The following is a 22,588-nucleotide window of genomic DNA, read 5'->3' on the forward strand; positions in this document are numbered from 1 at the left end:
AATGTTAGTGGTTAAAGAAATCTGGAAGATGCCACACACTGCATCCCTCTTTTAGCTATTCATGATGCATACTGGAATATTGAAGGCTTGGCAGCATCTTGCAAGAAGCAGCACTGAGCTTCCTTTAGTCAGTTTCCAAAGTCTTCTGAGCAGGGAACCATTTGTTCATGTAAACCTGTAAGATGTAAGCAGCACATTTTGAGAAATATTGTACAAAACTTTAAGTCAAAGAAATATATACACTGGAAAAGAATTTGGTGGGAATTCCCTGGTGGTTCAGTGGTTAAGACTCTGTGCTTCCAATGCAGGGGACAGGAGTTCAATCCCTGGTTGGTGAATTAAGATCCCACATGCTGTGTGGTGTGGCAAAAAATAAAAGACCTTAGATCAAGTTTATAGGTAATGTAGCAAGAGAGCTGCAGATCTCTCTCTCTCTCTCTCTCTCTCTCTCTCTCTCTCTCTCTCTCTGGATACTTGAGTGACTCACAATCTTTGTAATCTCAGCGAAATATTCCTTGTGGCTGATTAGCAGAGAGGAAGTACTGAAATAGCCTAGCCAAGTTTTTCACTCATGAAGATCTTTCTTAACTGTGGGGGGTAGATGACTGTTTTGTATGTGCACATATGGCTTCCCTGATAGCTCAGATGGTCAAGAATCCATCTACAATGTAGGAGACCTGGGTTTGATTCTTGGGTTGGGAAAAACCCCTGGAGAAGAGAATGGCTACTTACTCCAGTATTCTTGCCTAAAGAATCCCACAGACAGAGGAGCCTGGTAGGCTACAGCCCATGAGGTTGCAAAGAGTCGGACACAACTGAGTGACTAGCACAACCACATGTGAGAGAAAGGGTGAGTGTGTGTGTGTGTGTGTGTGTGTGTGTGTGTGTGTGTGTGTGTATGTGTCTCCTGGATAATCAGATAACTTAAAAAAAAACTACTGGGCTCATAATCAGAAGGTCTGATACCATAGATGTGAGATGTGACATCTCCACCAGTTAGCATGGGTGTTATTGCACAAACCCCATCCCTCTGTCACGAGGCAGGCCTTTAGTACCCAGCAAGCCTCCCTGTCTACTGGGGACCTTAGCAAATATAGTCTGAAGGTGAAGAGGAGGAAGTTGTCAGGCTGATGACATAATGTCTAAGAATGTGGGTCACCTTGAGGGGAGCAGAGTGTTTGGTCCAAAGGGCTGCCTTTCCTGAGGGGGATAGGAGTGGAATGTCTGACACCCTGAAGCAACCATTCCTCCTGACTGGCCTTGATGGATGCTGGGTCTAGATGGTCCTGTAACAAAGACCCTTTGGTGTTGAATAACAGAAACAATCTTTGAGCCAGCTTAAGGAAAAAAGAGAATATATTGGGTAGATATTTAAGCATATGATGGAATTTAAACACTTGGAAGAGTCAAATCTTCAGAAAGTTCAGAAACATGATGGCTCAAGGGGTCTGCTTTCCACTCTCAATTCCCCAGAGTCTCAGCTCCAATTTTGGGTGAAATGTCCACCCTAAGGCCATTTAGTTGTGATGTATCTGTTGGTTCAGGAGCATGTGGCAACATCTTGATCTCATAGAAAGTGGGTCCCTTCTCCAGCCCCAGGAGATACGGTGTGACAGTCTAAACCAGTCACTGTGATCTCACTGCCCTGTGTCAGGAACTGGTCTGCAGATGGCCTTGAGATCCAATACTAGGGCAGGAGATATAAATAGAAAAGGGCTGGATATGGATTCTGAGAGAGCTTTTGTTTTCCCAGGAAGAAGGAACAACAAATTCACATGGCATGGTTTTTTCTCCCTTTGTTTTTCCCCTTCTTTGGAGTTCAGAAATAATGCCTAGTGGTGCCAGGATGTGACTGAGATGTGACAAGCACCAGATGAGAGGTGTATACTAGGAGCAGGCGGTTTAGAGGAGAGAAAGCCAAGATGTCTACATAATAGAGCTGTCACACTGACTCCAGACCCAACACCTCTTGATTGGTTCCTGAGAAAATGATTCGTTTGTTGACATTGCAGTGCACTACAATAGGGTGTTGTTATCGTTGTTACTTGCGACCTAAATCATTCCTAAGTGAAAAAGTTACATAGGATAAGTATAGATGTTGGGGGCCAGTTCCTACAGATCAAAGAGAGATTCTCAGAGCTTTAATGGGGGACAAGACAGAAATAGCTCAGGAAATAGGGACATATTTAGAGGTGTCTACGAAATCTCCCCTGGAGCCTTGAAATCTTACTACCGTGGCAGAGCACGGTGAGAGGAGCCCTCTTGGCACCAGGACACACCTGTCCTAGATAGAATTAACTCATTAACTCATACATTAGTTTTACTAATTTTTTTATCAATTCCTTATTATCTGCTAGATATTTTTCTACATGTTGGGAATAGATTGGAGAAGACTGAGGAGATTTTGGTTCTCATTAAATTAACATTCTAAAGGGGACATAGTTAATAAACCAGAAAGGTAAATGAACAGAATCATTCCAAGTAGTGAGAAGTGCTATATGAAATATAAAACACAGTGTTGTGATAGAGAGTCTGGGAGGGTGTGAGTGTGGAAGACTTAAGAAAGTAACACTGGAAATAAAACTTGAATTGCATAAAAGTGCCAGCTGTATGAGACCCGGGGACCAAGCTTTTCTGAAGGGAATGGCCAGTGCAGAGGCCCTTACCAGGGTGAGCATGATGGGCTGGACACACAGACTGCATTATTAATGGGTGTCCAGTGCACGGCGATCCGGGAGGCCACCCATGCTTATCTCATTGTGACCGTTCCCACCACTCAGCTCGTGGGCATTGTGATGGATCTTGAGGCTGCTGATGGGGTGACTGTTCCCAGCATCTGCTTCAGGCTGGGATGGGATGGCTGGGGGCGGGGAGCCTGGGTAACAGACTGTGATCAGAGCCAGATCATTCAGCTGGCATGCAGCTGCTTCAAGACCATGCTCCAGTCATTTCCTCAAGATACAGTGGCCACATTTGATGTGTCTCTGTGGAAAGACCTGGCTCTGGCTCCCAGCTTGCTACAGCTGGTCATACCCAACATCATTTTCAAGTGATACTTATCAGTGAAGCAGTCACATGAGATCGTAGGGCTTGAAGCACCCTCAAAGGTCATCCTATCTGGAATTTCTTACATGTCTGGCATGACCCAGAACGAAAGTGTTGGAATGCCACCACCCCTACTTCTGGCAGGTTGCTGGCTAAACCAGATATCCACCTAGTTCTGGTGTAGAATTCAACTCTGCTTAACACTTGAACTTGGGGGCAACTAATTATTAGAGCTGTCAGATTTTCTCATGGATCCTACACGACTGGTCAGATGTTAGGCATACGTTCACTTTAGGAGGTAAGGTAACTGCAAGTAGCCAAACTACCATTTAAAAGCCCTGGCTCATTATTTTCTAATAACAACATGTGAGATAAAGAATTTTATATATATTTGTGTAGGATATGATTATATAAATTAATTAAATATAAATCTATTATATTTAAATTATTAATGACATCACTCACGATGCTCCTATTCTTATTTTTTCTGTGGCTTGATAAAATATTCTCAGAGAAATGTTAGTATGTCTGTGATTATATATTTTTTCTTCTCCTTTATATTTCTTCTGATTTTTGCCTTATGTATCTTTGCTTTTTTGCTGTTAAGGTGTCTAATGGTGTAAGATGTCTATATTCTTTGTGAAATTATGCCTTTTATCATTAAAAATACTCATCATTGTTTCATTTTAAATAAATTAATTAATTTTAAAAATAAGTAAAAACCCTGGCTTGCTTCTCCTAAATCTAGGATGAAATGGATTATAAAATATCAAAGTTGGAAGAGACTTCAGTGATCAATATCCCTCCTAAGAGATGAAAAATAAAAAAGTAAAAATGACTTAACCAAAGTTAACATTAATAGAAAGGAAACAATAGAAAGTTTTTGGGTATCCACATGGGTCTTTCACAGATGTTTACATCATTTTGTTGTTTTGCTTTGACTTATGGAACAAAGGGGAAAAAAATTCCTGGGTCAACAATGTGAAAGTGTATGATCACAGTTCTCCTCGCCCCTGTCTGGTTCCACTCTCACTACCCTATATAGCAAGATTCTTTTTCTCATTTCACAGACGAGGAAAGTACATCCATTTAGTTAGTAGGTGGCAGTACTGAACTCAAGCTTAAGCCTTCCGATTATCTAACATCATTTCCAAATCCATCACTACTGTCATTCTCTGGGGGTTGAGGAACGTAGCAGAAATTAGCCATAACTTAGACGGGGTAGAATACACAGGAGCCCCAAAGCCAACGTGGTTGCTACAAGCCGTAAGGAGAGGATTCTGATGTCACCTTCAGTTCAGTTCAGTTCAGTTCAGTCGCTCAGTCGTGTCCGACTCTTTGCAACCCCATGAATCGCAGCACGCCAGGCCTCTCTGTCCATCACCAACATCCATCGAGTCAGTGATGTCATCCAGCCATCTCACCCTCTGTCGCCCCTTCTCCTCCTGCCCCCAACCCCTCTCAGAATCAGAGTCTTTTCCAATGAGTCACCTCTTCATATGAGGTGGCCAAAGTACTGGAGTTTTAGCTTTAGCATCATTCCTTCCAAAGAACACCCAGGACTGATCTCCTTCAGAATGGACTGGTTGGATCTCCTTGATGTCACCTTCACTAGTGTGTAAATACTTCCCTCTTAAAGTTACTTTATCTGAAGCAGAGGCTCCTGGCTGTAACATAACCTGGTGCTGTCATTTCAATAACCACCTTCATTTATTTTAAATACCACCTCCTGGACAGAGGGGTGCATAGAAGCCCAGGCTATTAGAACCAACTGGCTGGGTTCAAATCCCAGCCCTACCACTTCTTCTGGGTGACCTGAAGGATATTATTATACTTAACCTTCCAGTATCTCAGTTTTCTTATCTACAAAATGGGGTAGCAGTAGTGTCTTCCTGAGAAGGTGGTGATGACTAAATGAGGTCAAGTATTTAGAAGAGTAAATGTTGAGTAAAGGTTAATTGTTACATTTGCTCTCAGGACAACAGAAGGAATTCTGTCACAGGTCTGAGTTTTCTCCAGCAGTATGAAAAGAGTAATTTCTCTCTCTCTCTTTTAAAAAAAATTTATTTAGCTATTTGGCTGCTCAAAATTTTAAATGTGCCATGGGAGACATTTAGTTGTGGTGAAGTGAGTGAAGTTGCTTAGTCATGTCCGACTCTTTGCGACCCCATGGACTGTAGCCTACCAGCTCCTCTGTCCATGGGATTTTCCAGGCAATAGTACTGGAGTGGGCTGCCATTTCCTTCTCCAGGGGATCTTCCCGGCCCAGGGATCGAACCCAGGTCTCCCGCATTGTAGACAGACGCTTTACCATCTAAGCCACCAGGGAAAATTGTGGTATAGGGATCAAACCCAAACCCCCTGAATTGGGAGTGTGGAATCTTAGCCGCTGGACTGCCGGGGAAGTCTTGAAAAGAATACTTTCACAGCTCATGATAATGGATAGGCATCCCAGAGTGAGAAGTGTCTAAAAAGATATTCCCATACAGTTGAATGCTTGACTCCAGAGTAAGATGTATTCCTGGCCCTCTACTGCAAGAGTTACCTTCTTTTTGAACAGCAGAAAGCTCTGGCTTATGCACTCAAAAAGCTAAAGCTGACCCAGAAGTTATGCTTAGAGAAGAAAAAGAAGAAGAAAGAGCCTCTTATGTAACTTGAAGAGTATAACGGACCCAATGATAAAAACCACTGCCGTGAACTTTTCTGAAGCATAATAAATCTCTGCCAGCCATTGCCAAGGTATCATTTGTCGTTTTGTTTTTGTCTTAAAATAGACTAGAAAAAATGTTAATAAGCCCCCTCCCATTAGATTGTGTATTAGATTGTGAAAGGTAGGAAATGCTATTATTTCAAGTTTTTTCCATCTTCTAAAATAACCCTCTGTGTGTTTTATGGCTCCTTAGCAGTATTCTGACTTTAATTTGACGGTGACCCCTGACTTTGTCTAGATCTCCCATGCAGCTGAATCTTCCCTCTACTCTGTTTTTCTTTCTCTTTTTGCTTATACTTTCTGCACGTTTAGATCATCTTTCTACCAACCTTTCAGTGATTCAGTGTTTTGTTTCAATGCATGAGCGAAGTTGGAAAACAGAGCCAAGTGACAAGCTGGGAAGCAGCAGCTCAGCCGCGCAGATCAAGTGAGCTTTGTGCTCTTTCTAGTCAGAGCAAGTGTGGCCTTGGTGGACTGTAGGGAACAGTGTCTCTCAGGTAAAAATAAGTTGCTAAGATTCACACCAGAATGATGCAAATCTTTCATTTGCAAACAGATCCTGAAATGGGAGCCATGTGGAAAGAGGACTGACTTGGAAATCAGATTCAGGGTCCTGCCTAGCTTTCTTCCAGATGATCCCACCAATCAGCCACCTGGTCTCAGGTAAGCATCTGTGACTTACAAAATATTTTTTTAATCAACAACAAAAATTAGGGAGAATACAATAACAAAACTGTGTGTGCTATCGAGTTTTAAGCAACCCCAACATTGGGATGAGTTCATTTCAGACCTAGTTCTTTGTGGATTCCTCCTTTACCCCTGATTCCCTTCCTCCCACCCCAGAGATTAACACTGTCCTGAATTTGCATCTTTCGTACTTCTTCTGTATACACATGTATCTTTCAACAGTGGGTACTCTGTTTTGCATGTTTTAAAACTTTAAACTTTATCTACATATCATTCTTCAACTTGCTTTTTCAATGAATTTAGCATTAGCTTTCAGCAACAAATCTCTGGTCCATTCATTTTAACTAGTATATATTCTAATGATTTGTGAATAGACATCAGTCTACCTGTTAATCTATCTATCTCCATTCTCCTGTTGATGAGTAATTAGCTGCTGCTGCTGCTAAGTCGTTTCAGTCATGTCCGACTCTGTGCGACCCCATAGACAGCAGCCCACCAGGCTCCCCCGTCCCTGGGATTCTCCAGGCAAGAACACTGGAGTGGGTTCCCATTTCCTTCTCCAATGCATGAAAGTGAAAAGTGAAAGGGAAGTCGCTCAGTCGTGTCTGACTCTTAGCGACCCCATGGACTGCAGCCCACCAGGTTCCTCCATCCATGGGATTTTCCAGGCGAGAGTACTGGAGTGGGGTGCCATTGCCTTCTCCGTGAGTAATTAGATTGTTTCTAATTTTGCACTATGGTGAGCAATGCTTTGACCAGTGTTCTTGTTCATTTTCTGTACTAACATACAAAAGCTTCTCAAAAACGTTTTGTCTATATTCACAGTAAAACATACACTGTACATGGAAACCCAGAACATACAAGTGTACATTTCTGTGTATCTGTGTATACATTGTATGTGGAAAAAAGTTTCTCAAAATAACACTCTTGTTGTCTATTCAGTTATGATCCAGATTGATTTAGTCTATTTCACATACCAAAAAAATAGGCCATTTGCAATTTACTAAAGTGATTCCGTGACCCAGTAGTGCATCTCCACACTGTTCTGGGGCACATACTTGGCCGTGAAATTGCTGGGTCATAGGTTACACCCATTTTCAAATTGATGAGTTTATGCCTTTATGAGTTCATTTGATATGTTTAAATGGATATTTGCATATAGCCAGCATTCTAGGGGTTTCTAAGAGGCAGCTTTTTGAGTTATTTAGTGGCTGGAAATGGAAATTCCATTTTAGCTTTATGGGTTTCAGTTTTTTAATCTGTCACAAGAAGTCGAAATAAAACAAAATACTAGATTCTTCAATGTTTTGCAGATTACTTTCCCTTCAGTCCCAAAGTCCTGAGGAGGGCTTCAGGTTCTGTTCTAATGTGTGTAAGCTGTAGGTAGAGTGGGGTTTAAGGGAGCAAAAGGAGGAGTATGAGGAGGTGGAATCTGGGGCCTTTTACCATGGTCCCAACCCAAGGAGCCCATTTCAATATTTATCCATTGTATTTCCATTGTGTGCAGCTCAAAAATATTCTGAAACTTTGGGTTTAAATGTTCTCAAGTCTCTTTCCAGATCTAAACTTGAATGAAAAGAACGTTTGCATCTCTGGACCCTTTAAAATTGCAGCCAGTATTAGAGCACATGATGACTTAGGGCATAGGGCATTGGCAAAAAGTGTTGGTTAACCCAAGTTCTTTATGGATTTCCAACACTGTGGAATATGACTTGGAAAGGATGATTTCAGAGTACTGTAGGGCAGTAAGTTCGGTGCACTCTTGGCTGGGACTGCCCCTGTGGGACAGCCAAGTGTACTCTGTTCTATGGGCTACATCCAGAAGAGGCTGCTTTAAAGGATTTTTCTATTGCAGTATTGTTTATTTACAGTGTTGTATCAGTTTCATGTGTACAGCAAAGTGATTCAGTTTTATATATAAAAAATATATATTGTTGTTCAGTCACTAAGTCATGTCTGACTCTTTGTGACTCCATGGACTGCAACACACCAGGGTTCCCTGTCCTTCGCTATCTCCCACAGTTTGCTCAAATTCATATGCCTTGAGTCAGTGCCATCTAACCATCTCATCCTCTGCTGCCTGCTTCTCCTTTTGTCTTTAATCTTTCCCAGCATCAGGGTCTTTTCCAATGTGTCTACTCTTCGCATCAGGTGGCCAAAGTATTAGCATCAGTCCTTCCAATGAATATTCAGAATTTATTTCCTTTAGGATTGACTAATTTGATCTCCTTGCTGTCCAAGGGACTTTTAAGAGTCTTCTCCAGCTCCAAAATTCAAAAGCATCATATATTATATATATTCTTTTTCAGATTCTTTCCATTATAGGTTATCACAAGATATCGAATATAGTTTCCTGTGCTATATAGTAGGACTTTGTTATTTATCTGTTTTATATATAATTGTGTGCATCTCTTATTCCCAAACTCTTTATCCCTCCTGCTCCTATCCCTCCCTTCCCTCTTTGGTAATCATAAATTTGTTTCCTGTGTCTCAGTCTGTTTCTGGTTTGTATATAAGTTTATTTGTATGATATTTTTTTAGATTCCACATATAAGTGATATCTTATGATGTTTATCTTTCTCCATAAAAAACTGCTTTGTTTTCGCCGTATTTGTTTATTCGTGAATGAAAGCCTAATATCAATCTCTCTGAGCTCCATTTCTGCCTGCTAACTGTTCCACTGGCTCACGGTGAAGCCCATTTACTCAGCAGGGTGCACATACATTTAAACCATTACATTCACAGAGATGAAATTTTATTATCATTTTAATGAAAACACTCAGCTCCTCGTGGGTTTATTTTTGCCTTTCCAAATAGGGTAAGAGCATAAAGAGCTGGTGGTAACTTGGTAGTAAAGTGACTTCAGGATGGTGTGTGTTCATTCATGGAGAATCACGGTTGCCTTTCCTAATCCCCTGGCTTTCTCTCTCACTGTCTGTCTCCCAGCACCCGGGTGACTGCCTCCTGTCAGATCCTAGTCCCGCCCTTTAATTCATCCCGCTTGCATTTCATCTTCCTTAATCACTGTTTTCATCACATCACTCCCTTGCTCAGAAACCCCCGAGGGCTCTTTATTTCCCACCACATCAAATCTAAATGCAGCGGCCTGCTTTCAAGGCTTCTCCTAATCTATTCTTTCCTTGCGTCTCCAGCTTTATTTCCTTTGCCAGATGTGGTTCTGGTTCCTGTGGTTTAGAGATAATGGAATTTTTGTACACAGTCACACACAAAACTGGAAATCTATCTATCATTTTCCTTAAGCACAGTTCAGCCTAGTTTCCGTACGCAAAGCACACATCAGCAGTGATGGCTCACCTCTCTCCCAGCCCTCCTCGCCCCAGGCCATGTGAGCGAGATGGAGGGGTCCTCTGGGGGAAGTGTGTGGAGGAAAACAGCTTATACCCCACTCTCTCTCCATACCCAAAGACGACTGTTCACTGGAGTGGTTTGTGAAAAGCACTGCCATGTTGACAAGACAGGCAGAATGCAAGCAGCTAAGAAGGTAATCTTGAAAGATACGTAATTTCAAATCAGAAAGATCTGGTTTAGGAACGTGGAAAGAGGTACACCTGGATAAGGTAAAGCTCAGCAGATCATGAAACCTCCAAAAAAGATGGTGGTGAAGTTGGTAAAGGAGATTCAAGAATAGGTTTACCTATTGGAATAGGTTTATCACATCTGTGAATATCATTTATTTTCTTTCAACTTTGTATTTATTATGGGATGTGTGTTTGTTGTTTGCTTTTCTGTAACTATTTCAGGAAGTCCTGGCTCTTCCACTTAATAGCAGTATGATTTGGGGCAATTTTCTTTAGCCATAAAGTGGAGGTAATAATGCTACCTAGTACATGGGGTTGTTGTGAGGACTAAATAATATAGTTAAAAAGCAAAGAACATGAAGTCCAAGACAAAAATAGCAGCCATTATTCCTATCGCCATTATTATTATAAGTACACATAAGCTGCTCTTCATTTGAGCAGCTGCTAAAATTCCACCTTCTCTCAAAATACCTTCAGTTTAGTTTAGCAAACATTAGCTGAACACTCAGTGGATGTCAGGCACTGATGCAACGCTGATGAAACCAGAGGCAAGAAACTGACCTTGTCCTTGAGTGGCTTGTCTTCCAGTAGCGGAGGCAAACCCATGAGCAGATTATTTCAGCTTAAGGTTTGGCTGTCTGGCACAGTCATTACTAGCCATGAGTGACTATTCAGCACTTAAAATGTGGCTGGTCTGAAATAAGATGTTCTCTACATGTAAAAAACACAGTGGAGTTTGAAGGCTTGAAACGGTAAAAGAATGTGAATAGCTAATAGACAATTTTTAGTATGATACTATCTGTTGAAATGATAACATTCTGGATTGTGTGTGTGTTAGTCGCTCAGTCGTGTCAGACTCTTTGCAACCCTGTGGACTGTAATCCACAAGCCTCCTCTGTCCATGGGATTTCCCAGGGAAGAATACTGGGGTGGGTTGCCATTTCCTTCTCCAGGGGAATCTTCCCAACCCCAGGGATTGAATCTGGGTCTCCTGCATTGCAGGCAGATTCTATACCATCTAAGTCACCAGGGAAGCCCTGGATATGCTGGGCTAAATAAAATACTTAAAATTAATTTCACTTGTTTCTTTTTAATTTTTAAAAACTGTGCTATTAAATACATGTGGCCCCTGTTAGGTTTCTCTTGGACAGCACTTGGTCTAAGATGATACAGTGGAGATTCAAACGGGATGCAGCAGGGAAGCATGCCACAGAGCCTGGGATTGAAGGAAGGCTGCCTGGAGGAGCAGATGCATCCTGAGCCGAGTCAAGGATGGACAGAGGTTATCCAGGCAATAACAAATCTAAAGGGCATTCCAGATGGAGGTAACAGGAAGGTGTGGAAAGGCTTGTGTTTATGGAGTGCTGGAGGCAGTTGGTTATTCCACAAGATAAAGGATTGTGAGTTGGGAAACTGGAAGATAAAGCTACCAGGGAAGTGAAATCTAATTTTCCCATCATTTAAGATCCAGTTGTCATTAAATGCTCTGGTTCTTGTCTTATGCTTGAGGTCTGATTATGTCTCCACTATTGTTAGCAGTTTTGGACTATCAGCAATGGAGAGTTGGAAGGTCATGTCCCAGAGGACAGGATCAATAATGTGAAGGTGCCGCTTGGAAGGCAGGATGCCATTTTTCCCTCGGCAGTAGTCTGAAAGATGGGAAGGCAGCCTAAGATTGCTATCTCGAGTGTAAGACTGATGAATGAGAATCAGATAGGAAGGTCAGAGCTTTTGATTTGTTCTCATTCATTGGGTTCAAGGAGAGTATACATGGTTGCATTCACGCTCATTTACCTGTCAATGAATTTCAGGAGGATTCCTCCTCCAATAAATTCCCACCAATATGGAATATAATCCTTCATCAGATTATATTAATTTGCAAGCATATTATACCACTCTATCACAAATCACACTTAGGTCTTCTGCCATTAGTAACAAATTATTAACATGGATATTCAGTAGGTCATGGAAGAGGAGTAGCAAAAGAAGACTTGGAAGCCTAAGTGGATGGAGGAGCTGGAGAGTTAGAGAGCACGTTCCATCTTACAGTTTTCCCTTGTTCCCAGATACTATCTGGGAAATTTCTGTGCATTGGTTCTTGTTCTGTTTTTGGAACCACTAGGATAATAAATCAAATCTCTCTTTCTCATGACAGCCACTTGGAAAATTTGAAGAGCATTTTACATCTTCCCCTTAATTCTTCTTTTCAATGGATTAAAGCTCTTCATCTCCTTTGGCTGTTAATCATAGAATCCTCTGGTTCTCTCCCAGAGGGAGAAAACCAGACTCTCCAGAAAACTGTACTTTTGTGTACCTCTCCTAGCTGAACACAACATTCCAAGCTTTGTCCAAATATCAAAATGTAAAGTGGGCTTATGACCTACCTCTACTTCTTCAGAGAGGCCTCAGTTGTGGTTGGTTGGCAGTCACTTGAGACTTCAGATCCAGAGCAGAACTTGGTTGATAAGAAAAAGCCCTGTTATTCTCACAGACTTGGAAAACAAGCTTATGGTTGCCAGGGGAAAGGATGCGGGGAAGGGATAGCTGAGGATTTGGGGATGGACATGTACATACTGCTATGTTTAAAATGGATAAGCGACAAGGACCTACTGTATAGCACATGGAACTCTGCTCAATGTTATGTGGCAGCCTGGATGGGAGGGAGTCTGGGGGGGAATGGACAACTTATGTATGTATGGCTGTGTCCCTTCTCTGTTCACCTGAAACTGTCACAACATGGTTTGTTAATCACCTATACCCCAATACAAAATAAAAAGTTTTTAAAAAGAAAAAGCTCTGTTTTTTCTCACTGCATGTTATTGACTTATCTAACACTTCTGGACCTTTTTCTTTTTTTTCTTTTTAAAGAAGATGTGATGACTTCTCTGATTATAGAAATAAATTTTGGGAAAAGTGGAAAATGTGAACAAGCAAAATGACCATTATTAACAGGTTGATATGTATAAACCAATTGTTTATAGCATAGGGATGGATATGTATTATGGATGGCATTTTGCAATAATGCTGAACTGTCCTCTGTGAACATGTTTCATATAACATTTTTATAGTCATATCAAAATTTTACAGACTAGTCAACTAGTCCTCTGCTGTTGGACATTTAGGTTGTGATTTTTTTGTCATTATGATTAATGCTTTAATAAACATCCATGAACCTAAATTTAAAAAAAATTATTGAATTATAGTTGATTTACAGTATTGTTAATTTGTACAGCAAAGTGATTCAGTTATATATATGTCGAGAGAGAGATATATATATATATATATATATATTCTTCAGATTCTTTTCAATTATAGGTTATTATAAGATATTGAATATAGTTCCTTATGTATTTGCTGTATACTCAGTCACATCAAACTCTTTGCCACCCCATGGACTCTAGCCCATCAGGCTCCACTGTCCATGGGATTCTCCAGGTAAGAATACTGGAGTGGGTTGCCATTCTCTTTTCCAGGGGATCTTCCCAACCCAGGGATTGAACCCCCATCTCCTGCATTGCAGGCAGATTCTTTACCATCTGAGGCTATACAGTAAATCCTTATTGCTTATCTATTTTATATAAGGTAGTGTAAATCTATTCATTTCAAACTCCTAATCCATCCCTCTTCCACACTCTTTCCCTTTCGGTAACCATAAGTTGTTTTCTATGTCTGTGAATCAAGAACATAAATATATTTACATTTTTTGTTAAGGTGAATTCCTAGAAGTGAAATTACTGGACTAAAAGATATAATATTTAAAATTTAGTTTGTATAAGTCATACTGTCTTCTAGAAATACTGTACTAGTGTGGATGTATTATCAGCAACAGCAAGAATACCGATTTCTCTACACACTTGCACTCATAAAAATGTTTGACAGTTTGAAGAACAAAAACAAGTAATATTTTGTTGTTTTAATTTGCATTTTAATAAGAGAGTGAACATTTTTTTCACTTGTCTATTGCCATCTTCTTTTGGAGAATTAACTTTTCATACCAGTTTCCATTTTTCTACTAGGGCATTTTTATTTTTTCTTAATGGCTTTATGGCTTGGAGTAGTTATTTTAGTGCAAAGAATATTTATCTCCCCCAATTTTCTCAGTTTATTTGCTTTTTGGCTTTTTATTTCATTATAAGTAGATGCATTCTATCAGATGCATTCTATCAGATTCTATCTAAGTCTTCTATCAGATTATTCTTGATTTATAGAAAAATTATTTTTTTGTGTGTGTATGTGTTATTTAACTGGTGAGCTTACTAAGCATTCATACTCATTTGAAATGTTTTTTAACTTACATTTGAATTTCATATCTATTTTTGTCTTATTGTGCTAGCTAGAAATTCAAGGACAATGATATATAATAGCGGTGATAATGGACATCCTTGTTTGTGACTTTATTAGGAATACCTTAATGTTTAATTATTAAGCATGATACTGGCTTTTGTTTGAGATATGTATCAAAACAAATATGCATTTGCTAAGTAAATGTCAATTTATTCAGCTATTTTTACAATTTAAAAGAATAATTTCTGAATTTTATCAAATATATTTTAGTATCTGTTTATATGAATGTGGTCTCTCCCTCGTGAGCTCTCTTTTTCTAGAAACAATTGCAAATTTAGAGAAGAGTTGTGACTATAATACAAATAACTATTTTTCTGGAACCATTTGAGAGTTTGTGGCTGACATAATATTCACAAACTCTAAGTACCTTGTGTATATTTCCTACAAACCAGAAATATTCTCTTGCATTATCAAAGTACAGCCACCAAAACTAAACACTGAAACATTGCTAACATCTAATATGTAGATTCCATTCAAGTTCTGTCATATGTTCCAACCACATCCAGATAATACCCAGTTCAGAATCACATGCTACCCATACAAAAAAGTATACACACGTTTATAGCAGCATTATTCATAACAGTCCAAAAATGGGAACAACCCCAGATGTCTATCAATTGATGAATAGATAAAATGTGTTAGCTCCATGTAATGGAATTTTATTCAGCCAAAAGAAAGAATGAAGTGCAATCATATGCTCTACCTCTGAGTGACAATATTATGCTCAATGAAAGAAGCCAGTTATTATATTAATACAAAAGATCACATATTATGTGATTCCATTTATATGAAAGGCCAAGAATGGGAAAATCCGTAGACTGAAAGTAGATTAGTGTTCCTAGGGATTGGGGGATATTGGGAGAGGGAATAGGGGTGACTACTACTGGGCACAAGGCTTCTTTTTTGGGGTGATAAAAGTGTTTTTAAGTGGTGGTGATGGTTGCACATCTCTGAACATTGTAAAAAGAACATCAAAGCGTGTACTTTATAAGGGTGAAATTTATGTGTTATGAATTTTATCTTCATGAAGCTGTTATTAAAGAAAAGACTTGTATTTGCACTTACTTATCATGTCCCCTTGGTCTCCTCAATATGGAACAGTGGTTCAGTCTTTTTCTAGGCTTTATTGACCTTGACAGTTTTGAAAATTATGGGCCAATTATTTTGTAGGTTATTCTCAATTTTAGATTGTCTGATATTTCCCCATGATTACATTCAGCTTATGCATCAGAGCTGGAAATCTCACAGAAGGAATACTGTGTTCTTTGCATTGTATCTTATCATGTGATACATGATTTTGATTTGTCCCATTACCAATGATGTTCAATTTGATCAGTTGATTAAGATGTTATCTGTCAGGTTTCTCTCCTATAAACTTATTATTCCTTTCCCTACTGAATAATTTTATTTTATGGAAAGTTACTTTGGAAGGGTATAAAAATCCATTCATCGTCAAAGTTGTATTCATTTATTAGTATGAACCTATGTTTTAACATTTAATTTGCCATGTTATGATTTGTTACTAAAATTACCTTTTTGATGTCAGTTTACCCAGATTTGACCCATGGATCTTCTCAAATTGGCATTCTATGTCCTTTTAGTATATCCCCTTCATGGTGTGAGTAATTCCAAATGATTCTCTGGTGTAAGAAAATGCTCCAGTTTGTTTTGTGTTCTGCTTTCTCCAGCCCTAGAATAAGCCATTTTCCCAAGAAGCTCTGGTCCCTCTTAGAAGAAAATGCTACTTAGAAACCAAGAGTTGGTCTCTAAAGAATTCTCTCTGATTTGAAGGGTTTCACTGCTTCACATCCTTCTCAGTGGACTGAGCTAAAGAATATACGTAAATTCCTATATATGTACACTCTCTTATGTCTGTGTGGTTCTCTATGTTATTAATATCTGTATCTATCAATGGCAACCCACTCCAGTACTCTCGCCTGGAAAGTTCCATGGACAGAGGACCCTTGTAGGCTACAGTCCATGGAGTCGCAAAGAGTCGGACATGACTGAGCGACTTCGCTCACTCACTCACTCATCCATCCATCCATATATTGAAAGCCATGATTTTATAGTGATCAGTCAGTTCAGTTCAGTCGCTCGGTTGTGTCTGACTCTTTGCGACCCCATGAATCGCAGCACGCCAGGCCTCCCTGTCCATCACCAACTCCTGGAGTTCACTCAGACTCACGTCCATCGAGTCGGTGATGCCATCCAGCCATCTCATCCTCTGTCGTCCCCTTCTCCTCCTGCCCCCAATCCCTCCCAGCATCAAGGTCTTTTCCAATGAGTCAACTCTTCGCATGAGGTGGCCAAAGTACTGGAGTTTCAGTTTTAGCATCAGTCCTTCCAAAGAACACCCAGGACCGATCTCCTTTAGAATGGACTAGTTGGATCTCCTTGCAGTCCAAGGAACTCTCTCAAGAGTCTTCTCCAACACCACAGTTCAAAAGCATCAATTCTTTGGCGCTCAGCTTTCTTCACAGTCCAACTCTCACATCCATACATGACCACTGGAAAAACCATAGCCTTGACTGGACAGACCTTTGTTGGCAAAGTAATGTCTCTGCTTTTGCATATGCTATCTAGGTTGGTGATAACTTTCCTTCCAAGGAGTAAGCGTCTTTTAATTTCATGGCTGCAATCACCATCTGCAGTCATTTTGGAGCCCCCCAAAAATAAAGTCATCCACTGTTTCCCCATCTATTTGCCATGAAGTGATGGGACCAGATGCCAATGATCTTCGTTTTCTGAATGCTGAGCTTTAAGCCAACTTTTTCACTCTCCTCTTTCACCTTCATCAAGAGGCTCTTTAGTTCCTCTTCACTTTCTGCCATAAGGGTGGTGTCATCTGCATATCTGAGGTTATTGATATTTCTCCCGGCAATCTTGATTCCAGCTTGTGCTTCTTTATAGTGATACTTTTACTTTAATCCAACTCAGTAGTTTGAGGTTTCTGCCTTTCCAGATTTGTATATCCATCCTCTGAGAGTAAGAAATCTGACCTTTATTATCCTTAAGAGTGTTACATATGTGATAAAATTCTTGTGTAAAACCAGTCTTCTGTTTAGCCCCGCTCCTGCCTCCCCTGTGTTTGCCCTTCTTGCAGCACTCAAGAGCTAATCTACACCCATCTATTCCTGGCCCTAGATGCTGGCTTTTGGGCTGAGTAAGTCAGAAAGGAAAGAGGGGTATGATGAGAAGGAGAAGAAAGTCATTTTTATTTTTTGGCTTATAACTTAGTGAATTATATTAATAGATTTTTACTAATATTGACTCACTCTTGCACTTTCGTAATGTGCCTTGCTTTGATTTTTTTCCACTCTTAAGATTTCTTAATAATTTGTTTTGCTGATCTGCAAAAGCCATGGCATGCTAAAAATTTTCTTAGGCATTCCTTTAATTTTATTTATTTTTTTATTTCTACAGGGGAATACATGGCTTCCTCCTGACTTCTTTGCATTTTCCCAGTACCTTTGATTTTGGAAATACTATGAGAATGATGGCTACATTTTTTCAGTGTTGGAAATTCCTGGTATGTCTCAGAAGCAAGGAATCACAGGATATCTACTTTTCAGTGGTGAGTATGCCTCTAACAAAAGCCACACCATTATTTATAATACCCTAATTTTTTTCATAGAAACAGAACAGGGATTCTCAACATTTCCTGAAATTTCAAAAACTCAGAAAAAGATTTCAAAAAAAAAAAAAAAAGAATATTCAACTAAATATTCATTTGTTAGCCCAGCACTGGAAGGGCCCAGCCCTAAAGAATAACTGGTGAGTAAATCAACACCAATACCACTATTATTCATCTCCTTCATACCAGCCTAACCCAAAAGAATTTCTTGGCACCTACAAGAAGGTTAATTGAAAAGATAAATCTACTCTGGGAAGCATTTGTATTTTAAGGACAGATGGAATTGGGGAAGTGCCATGCTGACATCTATCATTCTACAAATCATAATTATTGTCAGTGACCCGAAACCTGGCGCATGTTATGATGGTTAAATAATGTCCATAGTTTTGCTCTCCAGGAATGCTTTTGTCCCCGACCTGATCATTATCATGCTTCTTGGGTCTTTTAGGCCTAAAATGTGTAAGCTGCTTATATTTATCTGGGTAGCTGGTTAATTTTGGTGGCAGCCACCTTGCAGGTATGATTTTTCTTCCACTGACAGAAAACAAAGCCTGGAATCCTATCTTTTTTTTCTCTAAAGCATAGTTTTATTTTTTGATTGGAGTATAATTGCATTATAATGTTGTTTCTGCTGTACAATGAAGTGAATCAGCATGTGTATACATGTATCACCCCCCTCTTGGAACTCCCTCCCACCCACCCTTAAATCCTACCCATCTAGTTCATCACAGAGCACGAAGCTAAGAATCCTGTGCTTTAAAGCATGTGTATCTATTTTATACATGCTTTCATTATTTATACTTTCTTCCTCATCTCCCGCTAACCCTCCCACCAGTCCTATTTAAAGGAAATATTTATTATGTACGTAGTTGCCATTGTTTAGTCGCTAAGTCGTATTTGACTCTTTTGTGTCCCCATGGACAAAAGTTCAACAGGCTCCTCTGTCCATGGGATTCTTCAGGCAAGAATACTGCCGTGGGTTGCCATTTCCTTCTCTAGGGCATCTTCCTGACACAGGGATAGAATCCCTGTCTCCTGCACTGGCAGGTGGGTTCCTTACCACTAAGCCACCAGGGAAGCCCATTATGTATGAAGATTCCTCAGTGAAGATCTATCTATGCCCATGTGTCTTTGTGCACATACATATATTTCCACAGTACATGTGTTTAGTTCACTTTAGTCACTCAGTCGTGTCTGACTCTTTATGACCCCATGGACTGCAGCACACCAGGCCTCTCTGTCCATCCCCAACTCCCAGAGTTAGTAAACTCATGTCCATTGAGTCGGTGATGCCATCCAACCATCTCATCCTCTGCAGTCCCCTTCTCCTCCTGCCCTCAATCCTTCCCAGCATCAGGGTCTTTTCCAGTGAGTCAGTTCTTCGAATCACGTGGCCAAAGTATTAGCATTTCAGTTGCAACATCAGTCCTTCCAATGAATATTCAGCACTGATTTCCTTTAGGATGGACTGGTTGGATCTCCTTGCAGTCCAAGGGACCCTCAAGAGTCTTCTCCAACACCATAGTTCAAAAGCATCAACATTTATCCTTATGTCCTGATCATAATTATCATCAGTATTATGTATGATAGTACTTTAACAACATACTGAAAAGAAACCATCATCTCTATGGCGCGGGAGGATGTTCAAGATACATATTTATGAGTGAGTGACTGTGTATGTGTAAAGGTAAAGAAAAGCAGGGAAGGGTCTGCAGGGATACACACTGGATTTGGTATGGTTACCTCGAAAAGATGTGAGATTGAGAAGAAGTTAACAAAATGGGACTTGTTCTTTACTAAAAATCTGTACAGTTTGAATTTTGAATCATGAGTATGAATTAATTTTATAATTTTTAAATAAATTTGCACTGTCCAAGTTGCACACGCAGAGCTGTCTCATATGATGTCAGTCCAACAGTGACCAAACACATAGCAGACAAACAGCAGTTACCAGAATATATGAATCATTGTAGACAGAATCATTATTAAATAGTTATTGTTTTCCTGATGAAAGTGACTTCAATTGTTGACAGAAGATGAAATAGAATCAAGACACTTGATAGGTATTCCAGTTGCTGCAAAACAAACCACTCCTGTGGCTTAATGATAGGGTTTATTTTGCTCACAGATTTGCAGTTTGGGTGGGGCAGAGTCAGGGTGTGATAGAGACATTTTGTCTCTGTTTTACTGGACATCAGGTGGGATGACTGGAAGGCTGAAGGCAGAATCATCTGAAGGGCACTCACGTGTCTGGCAGCTGACGCTGACTGTTGTCTGGGATGTGGCTGGAAAACCTCCATGTGGCCCTTCCATACAGCTGCTCATCTTCCCCGCAATATGGTGACCAGGTTCCAAAGGTGAGTGTCCCAAGAGAGAGTTGGGTGAAAGCTGTGTCAACTTTTTTAACTTAACCTCCAAAGTTACAGAGATCACTTTCTTCACATTCTGTTCATCAAGGGAAAAAAGGTAAAATGAACTCTATCTCTTGCTGGGCAAGTAGCAAGTTCTACGAGAGCACATGGGACTGGAAATACTAACGTGGCCATTTTTGGAAAATACAACCTGGCCCAGTAAGGCCTCTCTTTACTGACATGGTCTGCATTACACAGCCGCAGAGCAAAGACGGAAAACAGCCCAGAGCTGCTTGCCTGCCCAGCTGATTGTGAGTGTTGCAACTTTACCTTTACTCTGGAAACCATATTCATGCATTGTGAGAGCTGTAAATTCTTATGTAAGGAACCAAAAGAATTTCAGTATTGTAGTATTATTCATGCTTAGCACAGCCATAGTTTTTAAATCAGCTTTCCTGAGTACTGTCAACTTTATCATAGCCTAAAAGGCAGATTGACACTTTATAGGGACAGTTAAAGTCTATTTTTATTGATTGGATTCAGGAAACTGGTGTATTATTTTTGCCTCTGAGCTTACTTCTCAAATACAACAAAAGAGCCCAGAAAGGAGATTCATGAAAATGTATGGTTTGCAACACAATTTCAAATATTCTCCTTAAATGCACTTTGGTGTTCTTATAACCTACCAGCCACACTTTATTCAAGTCTATGTTAAGTTTAATATGTGAAAAGTCAGACGCATTTATCATTTTCTATTAAGGTTCATTAAGGATTCACTTGGATCCCTAGTGTCCTCGGTTCCCACTGCGGCATGCACACAAGAAAACATATTAACAGTGGACTAATCACCAGGTATGTATAGATTACCCATAGAGTAGCACTTAGAGAATGGTCAGGAAACATCCAATTAATGGAGCCTACTAGGTTCACATCTCCCTTTATTTTACGATATGAATTATTAGCCCCAAATCAGCAGTAAATTAGATCTGCAGGGATTCTAATTTTTAGAAACTCTATTACTATTAATTTTTATTTCTTTGAACATAACCAAGTTCTTCTCTCATTTAAGAAGATGTAGTCATCATGTAACAAAAGTCTTATAAACTAAGCTCTTTTGGTGATTGACATGTGAAAAATAAAAGAAAAACAGAGTTTCACACTGCCTTTTAAAGTGTGAAGAAACAGTCTTTATTCATGGTTGGATAAATCAGTCAAAGTGAATTTTAACAAAGTTTTGCCCCCAAATATTTTCTTGTTTAGACTGAAGACAGCCATGAAACATTTCTTTTAAGCTCAGTCAGCATTTCATTCTTTAGGAATTTGCTAGAGACTTAAAACTTTTTCCAGTCCTTTTTCTCCCATTACTACAATGCCAAAGTAGCAAACAAAGCAAGCTTGGTGCCCGTATCTTTCCTGAAACTGACATCATAAATGGAATTCAGATATTGTGACCACCCCCCCGCCAATGCTTATGTTTATTGATGTGTCCTTGTAAAGAACATTTACTGATATGCCCAGCTCAGACAATTATTAAAACCATCAGTTAAGTCAGTAAACCTGATTGTTCTTCAGTTCACCTGCTGCTGCTGCTGCTAAGTCGCTTCAGTTGTGTCCAACTCTGTGAGACCCCATAGACGGAAGCTCACCAGGCTCCCCCATCCCTGGGATTCTCCAGGCAAGAACACTGGAGTGGGTTGCTATTTCCTTCTCCAATGCATGAAAGTGAAAAGTGAAAGGGAAGTCGCTCAGTCGTGTCCGACTCTTAGCGACCCCATGGACTACAGCCTACCAGGCTCCTCCATCCATGGAATTTTCCAGGCAAGAGTACTGGAGTGGGGTGCCATTGCCTTCTCCTAGGGGAGCCTTTATAAAATACTGATTCTTGGACCCACTACCCAAAAATGCTGGCTCACAGGCCATGAATGAAGCCAAGAAATCCATACTCTTCAAAAGTTCCTCTTATAATTCTGGGTGTTGGCCCAGGGTGGGATTGACCGAATGGGAATATTTGCTAACTTTTGAAGTTACTTTTGTAAGGTAAGATGTTCTGCCTTGGTAGAGTTTTTATAGCCCAGAACAAAGTGATATCATGCTTGAATTTCTATCCTTATTACATTTTACAATAGGAATCCAGGCTTACCCTAAACTTTTATATATTTATAGTAGAAGCTACAGCTTTATAAACAAAATGGGGAAAGAAATTCTGGTTCATAAATCTCATCATTATTTTCCTCTTCAGCTTTGTGTTTGGGCTGAAATGTATTATATATATAAA

General features: G+C 39.9%; 1 long non-coding RNA gene across 18 annotated transcripts in view; it reads left to right on the top strand.

The window, feature by feature from the left end:
* Nucleotides 1-22,588, top strand: part of LOC133252648 (uncharacterized) — a 279,302-nt gene that overhangs the window by 205,296 nt on the left and 51,418 nt on the right. For 15 of the 18 annotated variants that reach the window (XR_009738022.1, XR_009738024.1, XR_009738026.1 and 12 more), the window contains 6 exons: nucleotides 5,606-5,784; nucleotides 6,312-6,418; nucleotides 17,752-17,902; nucleotides 20,161-20,319; nucleotides 20,420-20,624; nucleotides 21,074-21,165. This is a non-coding gene — a long non-coding RNA (uncharacterized LOC133252648). The remainder of the gene's footprint in view (nucleotides 1-5,605; nucleotides 5,785-6,311; nucleotides 6,419-17,751; nucleotides 17,903-20,160; nucleotides 20,320-20,419; nucleotides 20,625-21,073; nucleotides 21,166-22,588) is intronic. The other 3 variants (XR_009738021.1, XR_009738027.1, XR_009738017.1) reach the window with 2 other exon arrangements.

This window comes from Bos javanicus, chromosome 8 (assembly GCF_032452875.1).
Source record: "Bos javanicus breed banteng chromosome 8, ARS-OSU_banteng_1.0, whole genome shotgun sequence".
Taxonomy (NCBI): domain Eukaryota; kingdom Metazoa; phylum Chordata; class Mammalia; order Artiodactyla; family Bovidae; genus Bos; species Bos javanicus.